We start from the raw sequence: 8,745 nt of genomic DNA, 5'->3' as shown, positions 1-8,745 counted from the left end.
AGTTTTGCTAACATCGTTCATTACTGTCAAATGCGGCAATATACTAGACCTGGCATAAACATTAGCATAGCCAGCAGTCAGTTTTTATGAATAGGAATCAATGGCCAGCCATCAAGCACTTCTTTGCGACATCCATTACATATTTTATGTGGCATACAGCGCAAAACATGCAACATGTGTAGTTCTCATGTAGTACAGGATTCTCATGTAGTCATCTGAGATACAGGACCCCAATAGGTGACACAGCTTGCGTGCATGAGCTTGGCAGTGTCGTGTTCCCAGACCATGTCAGGGTCAGGTGGCATTCTGGCGAAAAGGACAGCAGGTTGCACTGATTCGAGACCACTCACGGCCAGACCTTAAGCGTGGCTATTCCGAATTCTTGGACACGTCTTGACTACCTCGAGACACGAAGTTCCCAAGGAGGCTTCCTGGTCAAATGCAGCTGTAGAGCTTCAATGTGCAGTCTTGAAGCAACCTGAAATAGTCAAGTGCACAAAATAAACACATGATGACAGACAGATCGATCACCTTTTAATCTGACAAGGGCAGCGCTCACACACCAGATTCCATGAAGTGTCATGGCAATGAACAAAACCAGGGATACTCATTAACTTTGCTGTACTTTGAGGGTCTGTTACTCCCTTAGCCAGCTGCAACTGTTTCCGCTGCATGACGTCCGTACAATTAGAAGGATGCAAAACTGCTAGCCGGCCTAGTTGGAACGAATTCATTGTAGTACTTGCGCGAAAACAAACGGGGACGAAGAAAGGAGACACACGGACAAGCGCCCACAACAACTGCCCACAACATCACTGTAGACTGTATCTTTGTGTTGAAAATAATAACGAACTGAACCACGGCTGGTATAACAAAGGCATCCAATATCCACGCAACACAGCGTTTGAGCAGTATGTCCGTGTGTCTCCTTTCTTCGTCCCCGTTTGTTTTCGCGCAAGTACTACAATGAATTAGAAGGATGTTTTTTTAGAGAACGCATATTTCTTATCAAAATTGTATAATAGTCACGCTCAAGATGTTTTCGCGCACACACTCTATGTCAAGAAGGAAATAGTTTGCTGCAACTAAAATGGCAATGAAGAGATTAATTAACAAAAACTCGTTAATTAACTTTTAATTCCTGACTTGGAGGTAGTTGTTTATATTAGAAAGTTGTAGCGCATGCCAATTTATGGCATACACATTTTTTTTATTCGCTAAAGTTACACGTAATTCGTGATATTCATCCTTGAATTTCAAGGACGAAATCGAAACTGATAGCGCCTGACGTGCAGGAAACGTCGCTTCTCTGTTACGTAAGCTCGGAGCTACACGTGAAAAGAAGGTGATGATAGTTTAATGAAGGTGGGCCGAAGCAGAATGTAATTAGGAAAATCTGCAAGCATTCAGAAATACACAAGTAAACAGCTTATTATTTGGGTGCGATGTGTGGTACTTATCTGTAAACATAGAAAGAAAAGGTTGATATTACTGCCGTTTCGGATGCGCGCATCTCGAAAGAAACAAATGAGCACCAAACGCCACATGCAAAGGTAAGGCGATCCGCTGACGCAAGTTAGATGACTTGCCAGTTTTCACGAAAAGGTACGACCACGACGCGCCTTCATTCAAATTTCGTCACTCCCTTGTCGCGGGCAGCTCCGGTCTGACGTAACAGAAAAACCGCGTTTTCTGTGTGCCGGACACGATCGGTTTTGATTTAGCCCTTAAAATTTCACAATAAATATCTCGAGTTGCATAAAACTTTCATGATTTCTGAAAAATGGGTATACCATAAAGCGGCACGCACTACAAATTTCTAATATAAACAACTGCCCTCAAGTCAATAAATAAAAATTAGTTAACGGGTTTTTGTTAATTAGTCCCGTCAATGCATTTTTTGTTGCGGCAGAATATTTCCGCCTCGAACTAGAGTACTACTGGAGCGTGACTGTCATAGAATTTTTTTATAAAAGATATGTACTGTCTGAAAAAAAATCACCCTGTATAGCATGGCAGCAGTATTTAGTAATAATAATAATTGTTAGGGTTTGACGTCCCAAAACCACGATAAGATTATGAGAGACGCCGTAGTGGAGGGCTTCGGAAGTTTCGACCACCTGGAGTTCTTCAACGTGCACCTAAATCTAAGCACACGGGTCTAAACCATTTTCGCCTCCATCGAAAATGCGGCCGCGGCGGCCAGGATTCGATCCCGCAACCTGCGGGTCAGCAGTAGAGCACCATAACCACTAGACTAGCAGTATTTTAACAAAGACCTGTAGGTCGCGGGATCGAGTCCCGGCCTCGGCGGCTGCATTTTCGTTGGAGGCGAAAATGTTTGAGGCCCGTGTACTTAGATTTAGCTGCACGTTAAAGAACCCCAGGTAGTCGAAATTTCCAGAGCCCTCTACTACGGCGTCTCTCAATCATATCGTGGTTTTGGGATGTTAAACGCCAAATGTTATTATTAGTTTAATGAAGAAAACGGCAAAATGTGTATACAGCTACACGAAATATGGCGAATGTACGACAAGACTAGGCTTGCCTTCACTGCCTTCTTTCTGTTGCATCATTGTGAGCGTGCCCTTCTAGTGCCTGGCTTCAGAACAGCTGCACGAAGGTGCAGCTATTCTAAAGGCCTAATGTGCCATTTTTTCTTCAGATCTATATCAACAGGCAAAGGTCTGGTTTTTCCGTTTGTCTGGAAGGACAACCCACCAGCCAGCGTTGACCAGTATAGAGGGTTGGGAGCAAACTCGGGCAAACTGTGCAGCACAAACATCACCTCAAACCTCAAACAATCGAGGTGATGAGAAGCGGTCAAACAAAAAGGCACAGTGCTGAAGTGACTTATACACATATTAAAAACAACAGCTGATTATGGCACGAAATTGGGACAATTAAGGTGCATTGTAAAAGAATGTCAAATGAGGTACCCTGCTGTAAAAAGGGCTAAATATTCATTGCAGACTATGGCGAATAGAATTCAAATAGGATACGGCGAGTGTTTCGAGGTATAATGACGAAGTAATAATTGCTAGAGATTTATGAGCGAAAAGCACAATGCGATTAAGCGGTGCTACATAGTGGGAGATCACGGATTAATTTCAACTACCTGGAGTTCTTCAACGTGCACAAATCAGAGGGCATGGGAGTTTCTGTATCTCGCCCCCTTCTAAATGCAGCTGCCGGGGTCAGGAATAGAACCCGCGTCCTTGGGCTTCGCAGCGTAACGCTTCCAAGTCCATTTTAAAGGATTTTTGCCCACTGCCCACAACATCACTGTAGACTGTATCTTTGTGTTGAAAATAATAACGAACTGAACCACGGCTGGTATAACAAAGGCATCCAATATCCACGCAACACAGCGTTTGAGCAGTATGTTTACTGCCATTATTACTAGCCGGTGTTGTGTTTACTATTAGGTACTAGCACCACACCACATTAGACAAAGCAAGTATCACAGGAGGATGAGGTTATGCTCGTATGCAGTTTGTGGACAAAAAAAAAAAAACTACAACTTTGAAGTGAACTCACATTTACCTTTGTTGCATGATAATTTTTAGCATCATAAGATCAAGTCACCACTGTTTCAATTAAATGAAACCGTGCTACAAAAGCTATTGCATCAAAGTTTTATAGCAGTTACGCACGCACGCACGCACGCACACACACACACACACACACACAAACAAACAAACAAGCAAACACGGCGAGAAGTTCGAATATGCAGCGAATAAATACGTATTAAACGTGTTTCAACGTCTGGGTAGCAAAGGAAAGAAACACTAAATTCTAGAGTTTCACGAGCCAAAATCATGATCTGGATATCAGGCATGTTCGGGCCGGGTGCATTAGATTGATTTTGATCAGCTGATCTTACTTACCCTTCAAATATATATCGGTGCAACGTTGCTCTACGTGTCACCACACTCGACTTGCAACCGAGATTTCAACTCGCAGTTTCATGTTTTTCTGGCATGTATGGAATAAGGAAACACGATATTGGCGCGCACCACTCCGTTTTACCCGCTACTGGATAGTCCAGTGCGGTTTTCGTCGTTGCCAAGCCATTGAAACACGATAGCAAAATCCGTGCAACTGGAACATCAGAAAGACAAGTGGCAAAGCTACATGTGAAGCGAATAAAAGAGTTGTAGGCAGAAGCCGGCAGAACTCACCTGAAATCTATAACGACCGTAGGAGCGTCGTCCACAGGCTTCGTCTGTCGGTGCCACTGGGATCCGTCATGCGCTGCCATCTTGCTCAGGCAAGTTCACGACGAAACGAAGCTTACTGCAGGGACTTCTCCGTCCGGAGGCTGCTTTTCCCAAACACTGAGTGACACTGCTTCAGCCAGTCACGGCAAGCGTGAGCCGACGACACGATACTACGCCACGAATGCATAGCACGGAAGGAAAGTCACGCAAAACGATCAGCCAGACACGGCAAGAGCGAGCCGACGATACGATACTACGCCACTAATGCATAGCACGAAGAAAGTCACGCAAAACAATCACTTGCAATCACGCCTGACGACACAGATTATTCTGGCGGACTAAAGAACGACCACAACGAGACGGATCACGAACAATGCCGTCTAACGACGCCAAAATGGCTGTCTCGTATTGATGGCTTCGGCTTTGGATTAAAGTAGCCTCCACGAACGCCTAAATGGTTTCGGTTTTGTTTTGGTGCTATAGAACACAGATCCATGCATAGTTAAAGCTCTATTGAATAATATCAGGGTGGAGGAGGCGAAGCGTGCCCTGTGTGTGTCTGTAAGGGCTGTACGGTGGGAGGGGGCGCAGGTGAACGTGCATCCCCTGCTCTAGGGGCTAGGGAGAGCGCGGTGAGGCCGTGTGTGCGTGCCTAGCTGTGCTCAACGTTTGCTGAGCGATTTGGCGGCCCGCGCGGATTATCGTGAAGATATAGTTTAGCTGTGGCGGGCAGAAATGATGACCACGCGAGCTATAATTCTGGTAGTATTGTCGCTCTTTAGGAGACGCGGTAAAGCGTCGCCTTGATAACCGGTCTGCGCGGTTATCATGCCAGCTTTGCGGCACATGTTTTTACGGCCGTCGAGTTAGATGTGTTCCCGATCGCCAGTGCGTTCAACACCATGCACGTCCATTTCACTAATAAATGTATGTTTTCTGCCATACATGCTGTCGTAGGAATCTACAAACCTCGCTTGCAAACGTGCGAAGATTCGCAAATTTGTCAGCGCTGCCATTGTTAAAAGTTGTCATAACTCTCAATGTTTTGCTTGGGGGCAAGATTTTTTAAGAACCCTGTTTACTTGTAGACGTTTTCGAAGCGCCGTTTCAGCAATATCGTAACTGAAGCCATAACACAATACGTGCGTAATTCCACATTTTACGAATCCATGTTATATATTCTCAACCAAAATTTTTCGGTATACCACAAGCCAAAGCAGCGAACTGTATCTTGGTCGCAGCCAGTGAAGCTTTCTTTTTTAAAAAAACCCACCCTGTATATGCAGAACCATCACTGACTCCCTTGGAGCAAGGGAGTCATCTATTTCATTCAGGAGCGTCGACCAGAGCATTGTGACTCCCCTTAGAAAAAAAGGTGGTCATCGGCTGCCACAAAGAGAGTCAAGCAGACGTGACTCCCTTTTGACTCTCTTTTTTTTAAGAGTGTACAGTTCTGCTAACGGAACGTACCTGTCGGCACTAAGTTTAGCTGGAAGTCAATTTATTCATGAAATGTTACCGACCATGTTAACCCTTTACTGCACAATTTTTGTTTGGTCATCATATTATTCATGGAGTTGGCAGAAGCATAACAATAGCTGTACTAGCATAGAAAATAACTTCCCTGGATTTTTACCATTGCTATTAGCAGAAAAAATGTATGTCGCATATTTTCAACAACAAGCAAATAAAGAACAAGTTGCAGGAGAAAGATACTCAGTGCGATTCGAACTCAAATATTCATTTGCACATGACAATGAGTGGGTGCGCTCATGTTGTAGTTTGGTACAAATCAAAGCAATTGCCCTTGCTTGTTGAACAAAGCTGGTTTCCACGCTTCCAGCAGTACATCATGCAGATTCGAGTGCATTCAGGAAACTTCAGCGCTTTTCCACGTAAAGTTGAACGTTTGAAGGCGGAAACAGACCGTAACAAAGGGAATAATATTTGTGGCAAAACCGAACAAAACGCAGCTTCAGTCTAAAAAGGAAGCCTGCGTAATTTGAAGGCAGGAATAACGACATTTTTTTTCCGGGCTCTGTCAACGAAGGAAGAGGAGCGCGACGGTACGAGAGGCCGAGAAACCAAGCATATTTGAAACTTCATATCACCAAATATTGGCCAATCCCCCCGCGTGGGTATGAGCCATGTGTAGGGGCACAACAACACTCGGAACTGAGGGCAGAGCGGAACGTGTAATAAATGGGCAGCACCGTGCACAGTGTTTTAGCGACATATGGCCGAAAATTTAGAATGTAGAAGCACCAACGTATACGGTGCACCTATACAGTTACTGTGTATGCACGCTCCCTACGGGAGCAGAGTTGCGCACAAGTCCGCCACTATGTTCAACGGCTGCGCAGTGAAGCCACTCGCCGCGCGCGCAGGAAAAAAATATGGCGAGATGTCCCGGCGCGGGCGACATGACTTAGATTTATTTGCACGCGCTGAGCAACGCTGCACTTTTACAGCGAAGGTGTGTATGGCTATAGGTTCTAGAGCATCGCGTGCAAAGGACGCGTGCAACAGCAATTTTACGCCGCCCGGGGGCAGTACAGGGCGTAGAGCAGTGACTCATACGCACAACATAATGTGAATTATGTAAACCAAGTGGGAATTAAAGTGAATCTAAGATCCATTAGGTGGACCAAAGGTGACGCAGTTAATTAAATGCGATTAAGCGATTGAAATACATATCACTAATGACATTACCTTGTAGAGAAACTCAATAAATTATTGTTATTATTATTATAAATGTTAAAGTGATTCAAATGTGCCCTAAGTGATCCGAAGGTATAATGCATTTAGTGAAGCTGTATAGGGCTAGGGTCTGAGCAAGAGTGCGTCCGCTTATCGATTCATTTGCTCAAAGAATATTACAGCGGAGGCCGATCCCACCACCATAGTTTTCTCTTGCGTGCTAAGATCGAACGGCTCAAAAGTCCACTCGCTCGAAAAATGGTGCGATTATTTTCCCCATGCTCACGACCTTTTCTCGCCTGGCCGGAAGACACGAACTATTTGTCGTTAAGGGCATTTGAAACTTCACGCACGTATATCGTCGCTAATCAGGCGTGTGCATTTTGGCCGCCTTAGCTAGCTGAACCGTCGCCTGAAGACCATTGCGCGTACGGTTACGCTGGCGACTATTGAAAAAGTGACATTTGTCATTAACCATCATTCGCAGCTGCTTCACTGTTTGGAAAATGAATGATGATGGAACCGACGGAAACAAGTCCGCGCGGGAGCCGCGCCATCGTTTCCGTAAAGTTGGCTTCGCCGTGGCAATATGAAACATTTGACGTCGTTTTGCGGACGTCACGGCGCTCGCCGAATACCGGCGCAAGGAAAAGGTATGCGCAACTCTGCTACCTGCGGTAGCATATACAGGGACACTGCGCACCCGGGATGAAGCGACACAGGAGCGCGCGAGTGTCCTATAAGTTAAGTCCCATTATATAATCTGGGCGTAGGACCTGAAAGCATGCTGCAAGCATGTTGAATCGCAATGGGCTTAAACTCGGGGTCGTTGTCACGCCCAGGAAGGTCGCTGTCTTCACTATCAGAATGCATTACTCGGCCATAGAAGCTTTTAGGGTCCATCTCCGAGAAGAACAAACTCCATATACACGTTGTTGCGTTTGTGCAACGTACACTCTTAGCAAACGACCGCTTAAAACAACGCATATAAGGCGGAAAGTAGGTCAAATTTTCGACGCTTATAAATGGCTCTCTAAGCGGCCTACTTATACGGCTCTTTCATGCGGCCCTTCTTTATACGGCCTCTGGCTAAGCGGCTCTTTCTTATGCGGCCTAAATTTATGCGGCTCTTCCCTATGCGCGGCCATCTCGTTGCCAGAAGGCCGTTTAAAAGTGACCGCTTAAAGTAACGCATACCGTCGATGTGGTTAAGCGGTATTTCAGGTCAAATCTGTCCGGCTTATATACGGCTCAATATGCGGTCGAAATATATGCGGTACTTTTCGCAAATTTTTAGAAAAAAAAAAAAGAAATTCTTCTACGTTGTATAGTTGATCGTGCAGTGTTCCCCTTTTTTTTTCTTTTGTTCTCTTCAGCCTTTCAACTCATGAATATGCATTTACACATCACAAGAACACCGCACAGAGAGTCGCAAACCATGTATCAATCAACACACACACACTCCACCACGGGGATTTGAACCCAGGCCAACCGCGTGACAAGCAGACACTGTAACCACTACGCCACCGCACCACACGATCTGGGTGGACTTCCGCGGCTTTATATATGCACTTCACGTTATCTTGGACGATTTTACCACGACGTGGATTTTACGATCGGCTACAACGCTATAATTTTGCATATATGAGAGGCATCGTTCGCGTATAATGCGCGTGTATACGTGTGCACGACCTTAAGCGAACCCTCGCGGGCAGTCACAGTCAGTTTGTGTGTGGAATTATGTTTCTCGTCCGACGGCTTGCGCATCCCGCACGGAGACAGAGGTGACGATGCGTTTCCGAGTGCACTTCCATTTGCGGCC

Source organism: Rhipicephalus sanguineus, chromosome 6, assembly GCF_013339695.2.
Source record: "Rhipicephalus sanguineus isolate Rsan-2018 chromosome 6, BIME_Rsan_1.4, whole genome shotgun sequence".
Lineage (NCBI taxonomy): Eukaryota > Metazoa > Arthropoda > Arachnida > Ixodida > Ixodidae > Rhipicephalus > Rhipicephalus sanguineus.
Note: the sequence above shows the minus strand (reverse complement) of the source record.